The sequence below is a fragment of the Falco punctatus genome (assembly GCF_963210335.1).
Source record: "Falco punctatus genome assembly, chromosome: 1".
NCBI classification, from domain to species: domain Eukaryota; kingdom Metazoa; phylum Chordata; class Aves; order Falconiformes; family Falconidae; genus Falco; species Falco punctatus.
The window spans coordinates 123,850,688-123,869,085 of record NC_137580.1 but is presented as its reverse complement, the minus strand read 5'-3'; the positions used below and the strand labels follow the sequence as shown (position 1 = coordinate 123,869,085).

General features: G+C 47.1%; 1 protein-coding gene across 1 annotated transcript in view; it reads left to right on the top strand.

Moving 5' to 3' along the window:
- CACNG4 (calcium voltage-gated channel auxiliary subunit gamma 4) overlaps positions 1-18,398 on the top strand; it is a 40,433-nt gene that overhangs the window by 12,623 nt on the left and 9,412 nt on the right. The window lies entirely within an intron of this gene.

Genomic DNA, 18,398 nt, shown 5'->3' with positions numbered 1-18,398 from the left:
ATATAAATTATGAGGTCTCACGCGTTTTCATCCCCAGAGTCTTTCTAGTTAGGGTTTTTGTAGAATGGTTAAATAATTCTCTGGGTCTGGCCTCCATTTAAGCCAGGATTTGTCTGGATTTATGCATGATCCAGACAAAGTTTGGTGCTGTGTTCCTAAGTATGGAGCTGCTGATTTCTGCAAGACAGGGCAGGGTCCTTGGCTAGGCAGGTGCCTTGGAAGAGCAGTTCTGGAAATACGTGTGCTGGGGGGGCTGCCCCTGTCAGCGTGCAGGAGGGTTGATGCTGTGCCACGGCTTGACTCAGCGCCCCACGTGAGGGGCAGCATCATCCTCTTGAGATCCAGATCCTTGAGGTGCCTTTTGAGAGCTGCTGACAGCAATTTGCCAATGCTAAAAAAAATAGAAACCTTTCAGTCTAGGACTTATCAGCCTGAAGATGCCTGTCACGTCGTGAGGACGTGCAGTAGGTACTCAGCTGGGTGTGTTTGCACCCTTCAAACTGCTCCAGGTGCAGACAAGGCACCAGGAATCAGATTCCAAACTAAGAAGGGAAGGGGATGCCTTTCCCAAGCCAGTGCTTCGGACAGCTGGGAAAGGCTAACCAGCCCCGAAACGGCAACACAGAGCAGCTGAGCCTCAGAAAGTGCACTTAAGGAGTATGTCCTCTCTGATGGAGATGGGACCGAATGTCCACATGGATATCTTGTGCAATGCCCTTTCCAATATTTTAAGCGATTTCTACAGGCAGAATTCTTGTAATGTAGGAGTGGATGTCAAGCCAGGATATCTCAACTCGGAATAGATATGTGCTCTTAGCTTTGGGTCAGGCAGTGATGTGTGGTGTAGTTAGTGCCCTCAGGGACTCTTCAAGTTGTAAGAACTACAAACCTTCTGGTTTTTCACTGGTGCTATTCATATGGGACAGAGTGACTTCTCCAGGAAGCCTTTCCAACAGCAGCAGCAATCTCTCTCAATAGCGTTTAATAACTACCCATGGAGAAAATTACACTCTATTTAAAAGGCCAGGAAAATCATCTTCAGTTTAACTCTGCTGACTGTGGTAGAATTACACCAAAACTGAGTTTTGTCTGATATCCTTTCCCATGCTAATATTCGGTAGCTGGGCTGAAAAAGCCTTTCAAAGGCAGATTAAACAAGTCCAAATGGTGAAATATTCTTTTAATTTTCCTTCACACGCGTTATTTTAGGTGTAGCTTGGAATGCTGCCCTTATGGAGGCATCCCTTTAAATATTTATACAGCATCAATATGTAGCTACCTTCATACGTTTTTAATACGTTCCTTTCTAAATTAACCATTAGGTAACCCTGTTCTATAGCGTTCCCTATCTTGTACTGCCTTTATGCCACCCTTGGATTTTTATTTATTTATTTCGCTGTGGAACAATGAAGATGCCAAGGCAAGGCCCAGAGGCACGGTGGAAATGGAACTCCTGGAGCACCACGGCTGTTGCCGTAGTGGACGCGCACTCAGCACCACGCTGCGCTGCTCTGCAAGCCGAGGGGGCGAAAACCTCGGCTCCGCTGCTGGCCCGTGTCAGTTCGCCGCCGTTGCAATGGCAGCTCTTCCTTTTCCTAATCGTAGTTCCCAGGATCGGGAGGAGGAAAAATACTGAAGCAAACCCGAGCAAAGAGGTGGCGGCGCTGCGAAGGGGCAGGGAGTGGGACCTCCGTTCTGAGGTGCTCCCTGGGAACTGCAGTTGTGGCTGGTAGGTTGCAGGATTTTCCGGAGGCTTTTCTCTTTCGTCTTCTCATTTTCTGTTGGTTAGTAAGATGCTACGGTATGCCAAGGTGACCAGGGCAAAGTGCAACCGAGCCAAAGGTCTTTACTACTTCCTCGGCTCCGATTCAGGCTGAAAACCCACCGATGAGTAAAAGTGTTGGCACAAGCCATGGGTTTTTGTGGTGGTGGGATTTATGAGTCTTGTTTAATTATACCGCATTATCATAGCAAAATGATTTCTGCAGAAGCTGCTCATGGCTTGTTTCCATTCCAGTTTCCCTCTTTCCTGAAGGGACCAGAGGAGATGGCTGCACCGTGAGATCGCGGCTGCAGAACCAAAAACTTAGCAAAGCCTTGGCAGAGTGACAGGTGGCACAGGAAAAAAAAAAAAAAATCAGAGCTTGTCCTGTGCCCTGTTCTACTGAAAGTGAGAGCGAAATATTCCTGCACGCTGCCTCGCAAGGAAGAGCTGGAGCTGAAAGGCAGCGTCTCCTCCCTGCTGAAGGGGCCTTATCCTGTGCTTGTTTTGTAAGTCAGAGCTTCAGTGAAGTCAGTAGAGACTTTGTCTGAGGATAACAGTCTCAACAAAATACTGAAATGCAATTTCCCCGAGTTGTAGTGTATTGAAGAAGAGACTGAGTCAGAAGCAATCCCCTCGCAGCGACGGAGCTGGGTTCCTGCTGTACACGTGGCTGGATCAGTCTGAGGAAGGATGTCACCGTCTCTTAGGCTGGCAGATAAGATAATTTGTAAAAAGCACGGGGGTATTTTTCTGTCTTCCCTCCAATGAACCAAATCTGGTATAATTTGGCTCCGGCAGCGACTTGGTTTGCTGGGTTTTTAAATGTACCAGTAAAGGGACACTGTTTGCTCCAAACAAAAGCTGTCTGGGCTTGGCATTCCCGACGCGTGCCTTGGTAGGAGAAGCCAGGCAGCAGTTGAAATACAATGAACTGCTCCCTTCCACCATGGGAAAGGCAAGATATGGCCAAACTTAAATTGTGCTGTTATTTGAGGCTCTTCTTTGGGTTGCAGAGGCAATTTTTTCTCAGTGTGTGCTGCAAATATGTTTAAATTCTCTCTGTTTTGGAGGCAAGTAGTCAATGCATCTGAAGTGCATACTTGACATATGCTTCTTTTCACATGCTGTTCTCCATTCGTTTCATGTAGCAGATGCTCAGTTTACCACTTTAAATGTATTCTTATTTACTAGAAATTATTTTAGAAAATAGCTGTTTGGAACTAAACATTTCCAGCCCTTCTTCTGGGTGCTGGGAGCTCCTTTTTGCAGCTGTCCTGGGTGGCTGCATGCAGATGTTGACAGGTTAATTTGCATTTGAAGAGCTGGATGCAGTGAGCTAAGCAAGGGTTTTTCTTCCCTGCCTCTGAAGTCAGTCACTTAAACACTCCTTGCCAAATTTAGCCCTGATGCTACTCTTCTTAATTAACTAGAGCAACATTCAAGCTGAGTTTGGCCCATTGGTAGCTGCCCATTTATTCCAGGGTTGAATTAAGCCCCCTGACCATGTAAAAGAAAGGCTCTTGTTCGGAAAATTGATTGTTCAACAGCAAAGCACAAGAACAGTCCTAATTCACAGCAAGGTGGTATGTACAAGCGGCTTTATCTGATTTCCACTATATTGTCCTGTTGCCAGAAGCTGCAGGGCCAAACCTTCCAGCTGAAGTTTCTGGTTTACCTGGCTGCTGCATACTGGGGTCAAAAGTGGTTTAGTAAAAAGGAAATCCTGCTATTAAGGAAAGGGTACAGCTTGCTCTGCTTGATCCCCCTGCCTGGAGAGTATTCTTTCTTGCTGTTGTTGTTGCAGGGTTCCCCACCCCCCACCCCCCCCCACCCCCCCCGCCCTTTAAAATGAGATTGTATAAAGACTTTCTGCACAAAGACCCCCATGTAGACTTCAGTCCCTCCCATCGATAGAGAAAAAGGCAGAAGTCTTGATCCACAGCCATGCTGTCAGCCTCTAGGAACTGTTGCTCCTGGTCTTTCATGTGCATGATCCACCCACATTGACTCGAAGCACGATTTAGCAGAGACCAAAAAACTTTTCATGCTGCAGCAGGGAGCAAAGCTAACATTCAAAGAGCTGTAGCCCTGTCATGATCAAGGCCCATACGCATTGCTTCCTCTTCATTTTCTTTTCTTCCCTTTAGATGTTACAAAACTGTCAAGGAAAACCACATCCAGCAGGCATTAGAGAACTGAACTGAACCTGCAGGAGCATGGGAAGGTGTAATTAAGGTTGTCTTGGGTTTTTTTCACCTTCATTTCACCGTGCTTCTGTGTTTCCCTGCTGCGATCAGCTGTGGGCAGATGCTGGTCTCACTTCTCCCCCAGAACCTGGACTCCAGCAGTTTTCAAGTTTCCTCGTGCTGGTCTAAGAGCAGTCAGAGCTGCAGCTGAGCTTGCTGGGCACCAGGGCTCCATGAGCACACAGCCGCCCAGCTGGACTCTGGCACTTTACGTAGGCATTAGACACACCAGCCTGCATGTGGGCATCGTGATGGACACTAATAACACGTTAACCTTAATCTGCCTTTTGGAGTCTTGGTGGCAGAATCCCAGCTGGTGAGGTACCAACACTCCTCACCCCATTGCATGGGTGCGGTACGAGAGACCGCTGGCACAGTGCGCGTTCTTAAAGAAAAGCCTTTCCTCCAGTCCATCCTTTGCATCATGCATGGAGCTTTTCTGGTAGATCTCTTTTTATTTCCTCTGTAAGAACTCGAGGGGAAGGGATAGGAATGGAGAATGTTGCTGTTCGACGTGATTCAGGTACCCATGGCGACACACTGCATTGTCACCAACACAAGGAGATTACCTTATACAAGAATAACTACGAATTTTTGACCTTCAAGATTTCCTTACCTGTAAACATTATAACTGTATAGCAATGCAACCCAACTTGTCAACAACAAGAAATAAAAGAAAAATAAAACTAATTTAAAACCCTACAGTGGCAGTGGAATAAATTCATTCATTTATCATCTCGGAGGTTCCCGTCGCTCCTGCCTCTTTTCCTGCAAAGTTTAAATGATTAGATTTCTTTTTTACATTATGTTTACTCTCCTAAGAATAGAACACAATTTACAGAAGCTCATACAGATGAAAAAGCATTTTCGTTTTGTGCTGTTGCTCACGCAGTTAACACACACAAACCTGTACCCTCCAGCTCTCCAAAACCTGGGTTCATACCGTCAAATAAATTAATACGATATTCAGAAATTTATTTTGAAAACCTTAAAAGAAGAAGGTTTATTACTGAACTTTCACTTTAAAAATACCGTGCTTCTCAGCATTTCGTGCCAGACTTTGTCCGGTCCAGCCAAAGGGGCAGATTCTTCACAACACTTACATGTGCAGCTGGTCCTGCCAGCACTAGAACTGGAGATATTTGCAGGAGAGAAGATCCTTAAAGTGAAGAAATGCAGGATGAGGATCTAAGTTTACCATAACAGCTGGAAAGAACTTAGTAAAATGAAATTCAGTATCTGCTGCTGTAGATCTCCCAGGTTTTGAGCTTCCGAGGCAGGCGGTGATTTTTAAGCAGAATTTTAACTTGCACGTACATGAATTATTTCTAGTGACTTGCTCAAAAATAGCAATTTGAGCCTGATTCGCAATGTACTTACACAGGGCTGGAGTGCGGCCAGGCAGCCTGCCCATGCCTGGGCGCACGAAACTTTCTGCACACACCTGAACAAAATACCCCTGCTTGGCTCTGGCACGGCGGGCTGGGGACACGCTCCCGCTGCCCCTCGTCCCTCCCCTGGCATGGATCAGCAGGGAACGGACAGAGTTTGGGGGGCAGACATCTCACTAGGGTCTGAGCCAGCGAGGGAGAGCTGTAGCTCGTTGCCAAGAGAGGCTAATGGCAAAGTGCTGTCCCCCGAGAGCAGGGGAGCATCATGCTGCGTGACTCAGAGGCACAGCTGAGTCACAGCCTCCCCTGGCTTCTCCTGTGATGGGAATGGGTTAGAAACCGTATTCGAGATTGTGCTTGAAGTCACGATCCAAATCATTGTGTTCAGGCTCCTCATTTGCTTCACAGGGAGAAAGTATGTTGCACTTGGAGAAGAAAAAGGAGTCTGTGGTGCAGGAAACCCACCTCCTCGATTCCCACTCCTGAGAGCACTGTTAGGGAAAAAAAGAAATCCAACAAAAAACACCTTTAAAGCACAAAGGGGTGACCGTATCTCCGCTGGAGCCCCTCAGAAGTCGGTGAAGGTACACCTGGCATATTGAGTCTCTGCCGGTTAGCAGGACGCATCAGCTAGGATAGCCTGGAGCGTGCGGAGCTGCTGTGGAAAAGCGTTGACGTCTCATGAGGGTACGGCTGTCCTGCTCGGGAATACTTTGGAGCAGATCTTCAGGGGGGGTTAGGTGTTGCCATGCCTAAAATGAGCTACTCAGCCTACAAACCCCAGCGCCCTGGACGATACGGGACACTGGAGAGCAGAGCTCATGAGCTGGACCCTAATGGTGAGCAGGCTGGCACCAGACCCCAGCTCTGCAAACCCACAGGGCTGGTGTATGGGGCTGTGCTCGTCCCGAGGGATGGACATCACATGTATGAGTCCTCTGGATGGAGTCACGGCAGAGCAGGCATGTATCGGTGGATCCCCTCGGATACGGGCACTTCCCTCGCAGCACCGTTAGAGTTAAGTGTCACGGCAGATCTTCGCTCTCCGGTAGATATTTGCTGGCACATAACCTGGTGAATCCAGGCTATAGAGCATAAGTGATCTATAGTCACTAGGCAAACTTTCTCAAGAGCTTATTTAGGAGAGAAAGCCCTGATGCATCGGCAGCGCTGTGTGCAGGAGAGCTGCTGGAGCCGGCTGATATTTCGACACGACTGAGTATTTTTAGAGCCATCCTATGGTGCAGGATTTTTAACTTCCATTTCACAGCCCTTGAAGCCTGGCAAACTTTCATTAACATTTGATGCCTTGAAGTCATGCGAGGTCTGGGGGAAAAGGGAGAGAGGAAGGAAGAAAAAGAAATACACCTTTTTTGGAGCATGTAGTTTGCCAAGTTGCTGTGAAGCCTAGAAAAAGCCTCCGATCCCTATTCTTTGTACCTGGTGCTCTTAAGGTACCCAAACCATTCCGAGAGCATAGGTAGAATCCCAAACCATGGCTGTGTGGGAGAGTCTTGCTTAATTAAAAGTTAACATCTTAAATACCTGGAGTCTCTCTGGCCCTTGGGGAGACTGAAGCACTTTTTAAACAGAGTGCTCTCCACCTTGGAAGGATTATGCCACTCTTCTTCCATTATTAGGCAACTTTGCTAATATAAAGCTCTTTGACCCCTAAATCCCCAAACTATTTATAAGCCATCATGTCTCCATCCTGGAGAGGAGAACCTGGGACATGGAGCAGTTAAAGGATTTGCTCCCAGTTCCCGCTGCGCGTGCTGCCATTTCTGCTCAGCACCAAGTAAGGCTTTTCTCCCTGAATTTGTACACGGTGAAAACTGTGCTTCCCTGGCTACGAGGCAGACTTTCAACTGGAAAATAAAGTAACAGAAACTCTGTTTCCCCCACCTCAAATATACAGACGTATACACACACAGACCCAGAGTCTCTTTGCACACAACTGAGGTTTTTCATAGGCTGAGGGAGTAGGAAGAAGAGACGTATTTTTGTCTCCTTGGCAAAAATATATTGGCAGCATATCACTGAGTTGTAAAGATTGAGTAAGTACAGGAGCGTGGCCCCGTTAAGAGAAGCGGGTTTTGGAAAGCTGCCCTTGGGCTGCCTGCACCCATCTGCCAGGACCATCATAGGGATGCTGCCCTGGGGGGCTTCGGGGCGGGGGGGGGGGGGACGGGACACACCCCAAAGAGCCCCTGCAGGCTCCTGTGGAGGAAGAGGAGTTTGTAATACCTGGAAATGAGGCGCTGTCATCTCTGCATCGCACCAGATGAAATGTCTGAAGGGGAGAGGAGCTGTAAATCTCCCCCTGTGCATGGCACCGTTCCCGGGCAGTCGGAGCCGCTGCCTGCCTCCCGAGCTGCCTACCTCTCAGGAGGTCTGGCCAAGATGGTGACAAACTGGTCCTCTCCTGCTTTCGGGAGGAAATATGGTCCCTGAGATGCTGTTTTACAAGGGCAGGGAGAAAGACAGAGGCCTGAGGAGGGGGGGCTGTGAGGAGTTCATGGCACGGTGGCACCTACCTTCTGCCCAGGCTTCCCAGAAGAAAGGAAAATGTCTTGGTGGTTCTCCTCCCAGCTGTAAACCTTCCCAGACACTCCCCTGCCATCCTAGGACAGCAAAAAGCAATTAGAGGCTCTGGTTACAAAGATGTGCCTGATGCTGATAAGGGCTGAGTCTCCCAGATACAATATTTAAATCCAGTTCTGCGATCCCAGGCTAGATTGCCCAAAGCCACCAGCACCATTATCCTTCCCCAATGCAGGTAGAGACATTTCAGTGTAAAATGCAATTCTGAAATACTGAAAGTAAACTCAGAAATCTCAACAATAAAATATTTATGCATCTGTGCTTTAGTGCATTGTAATTTTGCATGATATGCTTTGCTTTTCAAGACTGACTAGATTAAGGCGCTTCTGATTCATTAAGCACATTTTCCCAAATGCTGTTTCTACAACTATTGTTGGGCCATTGTGTTTAGTCGTATTTATTAGCTGGTGTAACAAGGAAGTTACGTCTTCCATAAACCTGAGAGGAACCTGCTTCAATGTGTTGCTCTGAATCTCAGCAGAGAAGCAAACAGTTCTAATGAATAATTAAAGCTTAAAGAGGTCATGCAGCTTTTGCAGTCTCATTTTTATTTGTCACTGCTTAGTTTGCATTAGGAAATAGAAAGTTTCAGGTGCAGGAGCCAAATGAAATCCCTTCTACGTGTGTTCATTTATACAGATCTGTTTGGTAGCCATCTCCGTTTTTATGTATTAGGCCATATGTTAACTGTAATAATTTAAATCAGTCCTGGGAATTATAAGTTTCAGGCTCTTAATTTTCATCAGGCAGTGGCGTTGCGCATCCCCTCACCTTCTGTCAGCAGTACGAGCACCGACTTCCCAGCCGGGCAGGACTGTGGATGCAGGCAGAGCTGCTCAGGGAGGACCCAGGTTGCCATCTGGTCCCTGTCTCCACAGGCACCACCAATCTGCCAAGCTCCTGCTCTGCTCCTCGGCCCTTCCTCGCCTCCGGCCACCCACCGCCCACCCTTCCCGTCTCCTCCTCCTCCTCCTCAGCTCCCTCTCCCTCCCACTTTCTTCCAAGCTTCCTTTCCTCCTCCCCTGCGAACCACCTCCCGTTCCTCCCCGCTCTGCCCTGAAGCTCTCCTTCTCCGCCTCCTTTTTCACCTTGCTCTCTGCCTTCCTCCCCACGAGCTGCTCACCCTTTGCCTTCCCCTCCCAGCCCCTACGGGAGGCTGGCCGCAGCCAGGGACATGCCGTCCTGCCAAGCCACCCTCCACCACCAAACATGCGAGGCACCCGAGCCTGCCAGCATCTGCACCCCCCGGGAGGCTCTGGCACCTTACGGGGTGCACATTCGGCTGGAAACCAGGGATAACCAGATCAGTAGTAACTCTCATTCAAGCTAAAGTCCTTCATATTTCCTTTATCGTTTCTTCTAGGATATATTACACTTGCAAAATAATTTTGTTCCCTTCATTTTTTCATGCCAAACCCTATTCTTTCTAACCAGCAGCGCTGTTGTTTGTTCCCAAGGTTAGACATCAGCCCTGAGTATTCAACTAGACCACACGCACCGCACTAACCTCTCCTAGTGGAGTGTCTTCTTCCACTAATACATCATGCAGATGATTTTTGAAACCTTTGCCTTGCATTTCCCAAATCCAGCCATCAGCAGGGTTCGGCAGTTATGCCCCTTTCTCCTCACCTTTAGATTCCCCGATGTCATCTGCCTTGTTTCAGTCCCGCATCACTGGTTGTGCATGATCAATCTCTAGAGGTTCAGCTTCTATGTATAACTGAAGAAGCTGGCATAGGAATGAGGAAGACATACTCCAAAATGCCTGCAGATCCAACTCAAGGTCACTGCGTTATGAAGACAGACATACCACAAGCATTCCCTTCAATTAAGATGATCTATGGAGTGAAATTTCCCTATTGCTTCTTCAATATCCAACTATTTTTTTAAATGCCGTCATCTTATGATGAATCACCATGGATTGAAGAGACATGGAATCATTACAAGATTGCAGGAGTGCCCAAATATCCTGCGCAATCCCCATCAGTTAACTAGCGAGGTCCTATATCACTACTTTCTAGTGTAACCTTTGCTTTTTCTTCGTAAGAAAAAATTTGTGGTGCATAAGTGAGCCAAAAGAAGGTTTGTAAAGAAAGAGTTCAGTTCTAGATGTCAGGTTGAAGATGTTCCTGCTATTAGAGCAGGCAATAATTCATTTTATGCAGAGATGATGATGATGATGAAGATTATTATTATGATTATTGTCATTATTAATATATATTTAAATATATATATATGTATATGTGTATATATATATATATATTAAATTACAAGGTGATGCCTTGTAAAGCTTCTGCTACACCATGAGATCTCAAAGAAGTATCGAAAATATGAACCATTTTTCTACTGCCTAGATCTGGAGGTTTTTTCCGTTACATAAGAAGAGCGAGCGCATCCTGTGCATGTTACCCCAAACATCCCCAAGGACCACCCAGGTCCTCATTCTGGAGAGTTGTTTCTTAAATTTTAGACTGTGATATGACAACTGCAAACCTTACCTGTTGTGAAATGAGGGTATTTCAGGAACCTGAAAAAATGGCAATTTAAGAGGGTCTAAAAGTAGGAATTAAGAATGAGAAGGCACATGTATGAAAGTTGAAGTGGCAGAAGATACAGGGGACAAAGCATCTCACGTTGTACTGGGTATGTTTCATCTAGTTCAAGAACTATAGTCATTCCCCAGGCATGACCATGACTATGTCTCATATTATAAACTCAGTAGGGACTTTTAAGAGATGTGAATGTCCATTTCCTTAAATTTCCTCCCCCAGGTAGCGCCGAGCCACAATACAGGCTTTATAGACGTGCTGCGATCATAAGAGGTAAAACCATCAAGCCCTGGTTGATCACCATGTTAATGAGGGAGAACTGATGACTTGCTGAAGTAAGGGAAACCATATGGATAAAACCCAAACTATCCCTTAAGGGAAACTCGATTCCAATTGTGCTAGCACAGGAAAACAGCACAGTTTGACAGTGTGAAAATAAACACAATTTGTCATTTTACAGCATATGAACGCTTCATCAGGCAAAATGACTGTCTGTTCTCCAAACTGCATCCGGTACAATTTGGCATTTCAGCCCGTTCATGATGATTGGTGGGGAAATTTCTTCACCGAAAGGGTGATCAAGCACTGGAACAGGCTGCCAGGGAAGTGGTTGACTCACCACCCCTGGAGGGATTGAAAAGCCCTGTAGATGTGGCACTTAGGGACATGGGTCAGCGGTGGCCTTGGCAGTGCTGGGTTAGCGGTTGGACTTGACGATCTTAAAGGTCTTTATAAGTCTATGGATTCTATGATGGACTGGCAGCAGCCTGCCTGAATGAGCAGGCTTTGTACTGGTGAATATGTCGGGAAACAATATGTCAAGAACAATGGGGGGAAAAAAAGGTAATTTTGGTCCAAATCAATATATACCTGAATCCTGGCTAGCATACAGGCCACCACAGCTTATTTCCCACTGCTCTCTGAGGTGCTGGAGCGACGATGGCCACTGTGTAGTTACAGCTGTGAATAACGAGTTAGTCTCTGACACACTGTGCCAAAAGCGCTGCTGGCTACTAAAGTACCTCTTTAAATTAAGGCATTTTGGACCAGAATATAAGCAAGAGCTGGAAAGCTGTTGGAGAATGACCTTCAGTTCAAAGCTGTGATGGGTGAAGATGCTCGCCTGAGAAGCCAACACCAACTCCTCGAGTGTTAGACCAGGTTTAGCCAAAGTAGAAAAGCCAACTACAGAACTCTAATGGAGGTTTCTAGCCAAGCTCCAAATTTATTTTAAAAGGACAAGGATGATTATATCAGCCACCCAGCAACAGCTTTGGCAAAGTGGTAGCAGAGCAAAGTATGGAGTTGAGTGATGAGCCAAACTTCTGGGCTGCCGGGATAAAGGACTGCGGCATGAAGATGCAGGACGAGACGAGGTGTGAAGGCAGAACACAGCAAGCGTGGGCCGTTGGTGGTAGATAGAAAAGCAGACACAGAGAAGTGAGTTAACAACCTCGTGACAACTAGAAACGCTGACAGTTTCTTGGGACTGAGCCAGGCATGGGAACGTTCGCTCGCCGTGGCAGGGCTAACTTATCTCTGACTTGAAAATGTTCCTCGAGCAGCGTCGCCAGCGTTGCCCCCAAAAAATCAAGTCATAGGCAGGTTGAGGAATTGCCCCTACTTCCCCGTGCAGATGCTTTACAAAATGCAAACTGAACATCAGGGCTGGAAGTGCGTCAGGGTTTCTTCCTAGAAAACACAGATCTGTTCCCTCAATAAGGTCCGTAAACGAGAACAAGAAAGGCTAAAATAAGCCACAGGCACACACCTCTCGCCCCAAAATTTCCCTCACTTTGCCATCCAAGCAGCAGCACAAGAAGACACGGTTAATAAGGAGCAAATTGCAAACGGTAGTAGGAATGCACAGAGGGGCTACGGGGGACGCCTGAGCCGTGGTGGCGGAATAACGCAGCACGCTATTTTATCTGCTTTGGCCGAGGAAAGGCAGGTGGGAAAAGGATAGGAGTGTTGCTCAATAACCTCAGTTATCTTTTTATCTATCTGGTTTATGAGAGGAACATTCGAAGAAAATGGAAATTAAGTAGCTCAAAACAACAGGTAACGTAGAATCAACTCTTACCGGCTTCGCTGCTGTCCTGCATTTCCCTGATACCATTGGTATTCACTGTGGTAGCACAAGGACACTTAGTACTCTTGGCAGCAGTTTTGCAATGACTGAAGAGGATTGAAAGGACAGCAGCCAGACACTGTGATGGGTTTTATTAGCTCCCAGATGTGCAGGTGAGGTGAATCTTTGGGAAATGAGTTTCGCAGCCACGGATTTTCTAACATCACTCAAGGTCTCCAATAAAATCTTATAATGGAATAAAAGGCTGTTACGACAGAATTTTCAAGTCATCTTTGGCAAGCATCTTTTCTGCATCTGTTCATTTCTTACACAGAAATACACGTGCACAACATCTTTGATGATATTTGCCCAGCTGAAAACAGAAGGTCGGCTGCTAGGGCTGTGCGTGCCCACGTGAATTACAACCAACCGAGCCTCTGCGAGCATTTCCCTGGATGCCTCGTGGTGTAGGTGATCCAGAATCTGAAGATGCGTTGCCAGGCTGTACAAAACAGCATTCAGGTGTTAGGTCCTGGATTGCAGCATGCCAAAATAATACTGCTTGAAGAGTAAAATGGTTCAAGCCAAAACTAGAAGTCACCACCCAGCAGCAGCCTTCCTCACCACCGAAGCAGGATACATCATCTCCCATGTGCCTGGCTTCTTCAGGCAGTGGTGGGCATCCACAGATACTGGAGGAGAACAGCTAAGGCACCACATCTGGGCCACGGGGAATTCAAGAGCGTTGGAAGAGAAAAGGGTGGTGGGTCATGACATGAAGGTCAGACTGCCCAAGCGGGAACCTGGCTGGTTGCTCTTTACGGCTGTGAAATTGGCACTCGCGTCAGTGGAGGTGGCTCTTCTGCAATGCAGAGCATGAGCTCCACTGCAGTCTGAGACCACGGCAGAAAAAAGCCATGCAAGGAGGCGAGCAACACAACCTTCATTCTGCGGGGAGATGGTGAAAGGGGAAGCTGCGAGCTGCCTCTGCTTCCAACAGAGAGGGCTTTGTAGAGGAGCACCGAGGGGAGGCTGCAGAGGGCCAAAGGCAATCAGACCGGGCACTGCCACAGCACAGGCAAGTCGAGGAAAGCGGGTTCTAATGTCCTAGAGCAAATACTTGAGAGCGGTGGTGTAAGACAGTCCCTTCTCTCACAGAAGATCTATGATAAATACAGGAGGGAGCGTTAACCACTGTGTGAAGGCCAGAGAAGAAGTGAAGCGAGGTTAATGGTGGGACTGAGCATGTCAAATGACAAGATAAACTGAGACCTGTTCCTAGAGAAAACGTGCTTTTGCCGGTCTTGGAGAGAATGGCAAGTGCTAAGAATAAAGGCCAGGGTGACAGCAGAGCGCGAGCCCCTGCCAGCACCAGCTCATTTGCAAGTGCGTGGGCAGAAGCAGCTGCGAGCTGCTCCAGTGTGCGTCTCCTCCGGCGCCGCTGGTGCCGGGCGCTCTGAGCCCTCGTGAGGTGTTTAACACACCGCGAAGGTGTTTTGCCTTGAAAAACATTCCAGAGGAGTAAGCTGGAGCAGGCAGTAAAAGCGACCGGTGGTTACTCACGTGGCGCCGAGGGGACTGGTGGAAAGCTGGGAGCAGCGGAGGGTCTGTAGGCGGCGGAGGGGGGGTACTGGGAAAGGGGGAAATTCACATCACAGCAGAAGATAAGAAAATAAGAGACTTGAGGAGGAGCTTTGCTTTGCCCACCAGACAATTGAAAATAGATCAAAAGAAGAACCCAAAGGGTTTGTTACAGCTGACAGCTCCTAAGGAAGAAAGTGGGGCAAATTTCATACATTTCAACATTTTAAAATCATTTTCTTTTTGCCCGGAAAGTAGAGGGGGAGCAAAGGGAGAAGACCAGATTCTGAGATCACTGTTACTGGGTGAGACAGATCGGAGTCCACCGCACTGAAATCAGGATCTGGCCCTTGAGTAGGCAGTTCAGCACCCCGCGACGAGAGACAAGTGAAATCTGAGCTACGAGATGAAAGTCGGAGGAAGGAGGAAAGGAGTTTTACAAGGAAAAATAAACAATTATTGTTTCACTGCCTCAGCACCTGTAGAGGACTCCAGGTACTAGCAGGGCTCTTCATCGAATTCACCTTCGGGATGAAACAAAACCACAAACTGTCATATGGACAAATATTCCCTGGACTGGCAGGGCTCAGGGGGTGTCAGAGAGCATCCATCTCAAAAACAGCCTCTGCTTTGAAGTTTCCAGCTTCGTGAGGCTCTCACAACAGCCAAACTTTTCTCAAAGCAGACACCCAATAAACGTGTGTTTAACCTCCTGAGGCTTCTTTGCCGGCTCCATCCTCCGTGGCGATGAAGGCGGTGTTACAGCAGCAATGCGGGGTAGCAGATTCACATGGGATGCGTTTTGCACATGATCTGCATCAATACTTCATGATTTCTTTTATAATGACAGCATTAAAGGTCCTCTGGAGGAGGCTCACAGGGGCTGTGCTCATTCAGGTAACTGAAGGACAGGCTGGTGAAACTCTCAGCAAACAGCAGGAGACAAAGCGTCGAGCTCAGGACTGTTTAACGTAGAAAGTGCCAAGTTAGGTGAAAACGCCTAATGCTATTTCTTGTGGCCTGAGTGGGGAGCTCAGGACTGCAACAGTCCCTGTTCAACCATCAGCACCAGGAAACAGGTTCTGGAAGTAAGAGGAGGTCCATCACCCATTCCTCTTTTCAAGGGTTAGTTCGCAATGAGAGGAATGAAGAGAAAAGAAAGTTAACTGGGCGGCTGCGCTCGCTGCGGTGTGTCAGTCCAGGAGACAGGGGAGCTGTGCCGGTGGAAAATCAAAGAAATGAACGCAGTGCACAGATGGGCTCCACGCTGTAAATTTTGCGTAGACAAACATTTTTTGGCGTGTCTGATCTCCTTTGCTCACTATTGCTCAAATCACGCAGCAAAGGATTTCAGAACTTGTCAGCAGAGAAATCTTCCTAAGGAAAAAAAAAAAAACCAAACTGTTCCCCTTCTCTGCTGGCACAGTCCGGCGCTGGCACACCCTCACTTACTATAAATAAGGGGAGCGCAAAGCCATGCCATTAAGGAAACCCTGTCCCACACGCCATGCTCGGATGGACACTGTGTTCAGATAACTGCTGTTACCACAGCCCCGCTCTGCATGTCACACTTCTCGTGTTGTCTGTGATGCTATCTGTCAGTCAGCCTTCCCTGTGCTGATATATTCTGAAAACTTGTCATTTAAACATTCAGATATCCAAGGGTAGTGGTAAATCGGGCTAACGGTTGCGCTGGAACCGAAGCACAGCATTTAATCACAGAATAGGTGCAATGAGTGGAAGCATCAGGCCACGTTTCCCGTGGTTCCTTACTAATTGTCTCATGTTTAATATACAGGCAGCTCCTTGCAACTTGTATTCCCTGTACCTGCAAGCACTTACTGTCAAACGATCTTGAAAATCATTTCCTTCCACATCTTCATCCCAGAAGACCCACATTTGCCAGAAAGAAATCAGCTGGTTGGAGGATTTGAGGCTAGACAATCATGGGGCATGTTTACCTGCCTGCAGGTAACTGCTGTAGCCATACGACCACTTCTGCCGCTGACATTCATAGCACTCATTCCATCCGTATAACCCCCGCGGGAGAAAACCCTGCTCCACTCTATTAATAGCGTGCATGTGTGCACGCAGGGTATCCGTAGCTGCTCAAGAGCTACAAGAATGCGGCACGTTGGCAGGGATGAGTTTGATCCAAGGAGGTCGCAGGTGTCTGGTGTCCAATGAGAAAACAAGAAAGGCTCCTCAACCAAGCCCCCAAACCGATGTCTTACTGCATAGTCTCACCAACAAGGGCGGGGGAGAGGGCTGGAAGATGAAGTAGTTAATCGAGCAATAGCGCTGCACAAGCTTTGATGGAGAAGGAGGTGGTGGCTCGCCCCATGTCCCCCGCTGCTATCAGATATCGCCTCCCGTAAGCTCGTGCAAGGGGATGTCCCCCGCAGACAGGGTCCTCTGCTGCAGAGCTGCTAGCATCTTGCATGGTGGAAACCTGCTTTAAATGCCAACAGAATGCTAACGTTACGGGAAGATCTTGTTGTATATAGCTTTCAAGATTAGGGCGGGGAGAAAAGTACAGCCTGCCTTGGCAAATATTGTCCGAGATTTAAATGCTCTCTCTTCCAGTGCCGATTTGTGCAAACACTTCCAGGGCATCAGGGAATGATGTCACTGATAAATACTAACCACGGGAAATGGCTGTTGGGAAGACGTAGCCAACAACAACGTGGTCATGTAGTGCATGGCCACAAACAAAGTTAACAAGTGTTTGCATCCTACAGCACCAACCATCGCTCTCAGTCATCAAAAACTAACCCCTCAGCGAACTATTCTGCAGTGGTACAGGCAGGATTATTAAAGGATTGCTTGAGAAAGAGCAAGGAGAAGGTAGTATGTCATCAGAATTTAGGATCACTACTTTGATTTACTGATGAAAACTCTATGTACTTTGAGATCTCAAACCCCAAAACAAAGCTTAATCTTCACTTAGGCACTACAGTTGCCTCCCTTATCACATTATCTGAGTACATCACACTGTAATTACAGTTATCTGAGCAACACTTAGTGAGACTGGCAAGTATTAACCTTGTCACAGAAGCCCTTGAACATAGAGTAAAACTGAGTCAGAAACAATTTTTACTTTTTCAATGCCTGCTAAGTGCACTGTAACCAGTGGGGGGGGGGAAATGTCCTTACACCATCAGCAACACTTCCAAAAATCTGCCTCTTCATTATCATTAACTCAGATCCTGAAGTCCTAGCTCAAAATTCAGAAAAAAGATGTTATTATTATGAGGGAAAAAATGCCTTATAATATTTGTGTTTCTAAAAGCATCATTTAAAACATATCAGTAATCATTCAAAGAAAGGAATAATACTCACAGCATCTCAGTGGGATATTATGGCTTACTCTCAAGAGATACCCAGAAGTACTTCTCAATATTTTAGTATCTGTTAGGCAGTGATTGCAGTTTATTTATCTCTCTCTAGTGGGTACAGCAGTAGGAGATAAATATTCCATCTCCCTCTCCCAAGGGTGTAAGGGACTGCAGCCCCATACTCAAGTGAAGAAGGAAATCTCTCTTCCACATCACATCCTGGTGTGGAAGTGGCCCACGTCTGCCTTCTGGAGCATGGCCCAGTGGCCACCTTTGGCTGCATGTTTCTTTGAGGCATCCCCTTGTGAAGCCGTCCAGAAGAGCTTTGAGGAGTCCGGACCCTGTGCAGATGCTGCAGGGTGGTTGCTACTGCGTGGAATTGAGGCGTTCCCTTTTCTGGCACCTCTTCTATTTCATGGCTTTGATTCTTTTGCATTGCTTCGCACGCTGGGGCGGGGAGCTGGGTATGTCACCAAATCTTCGTTTTGTTTTTGTTTTTTCATGCTTAAATATGAGTCAAACTTTGTGCCTTTAAAGCTGACCACTGCTTCGGTAGCTTCTACCCAGCTAGTGTTAGTTTTTCCCAAATCTGAGTTTTTAAGTCCGTCATTATGCAAAAAAAAAAAGGTATTGTTACATTTCCTGGCAATATTTTGTTTCTGATACATTGTGGGTTAAAAGAGCCCTCAGTACCCAGCAGATCACCAGAGTTCTTGATAGCAACTTCAAGCTTCACTGAGAGTTTAATAAGCTGCTGCTGAGTTATGATACACCTGTGAAGTTTATGGAAAACATTTATCCAGCCTGCTGCTGTTAGCGGCTATCAAATCCTGTAGGCACTAGAGAGGACCCT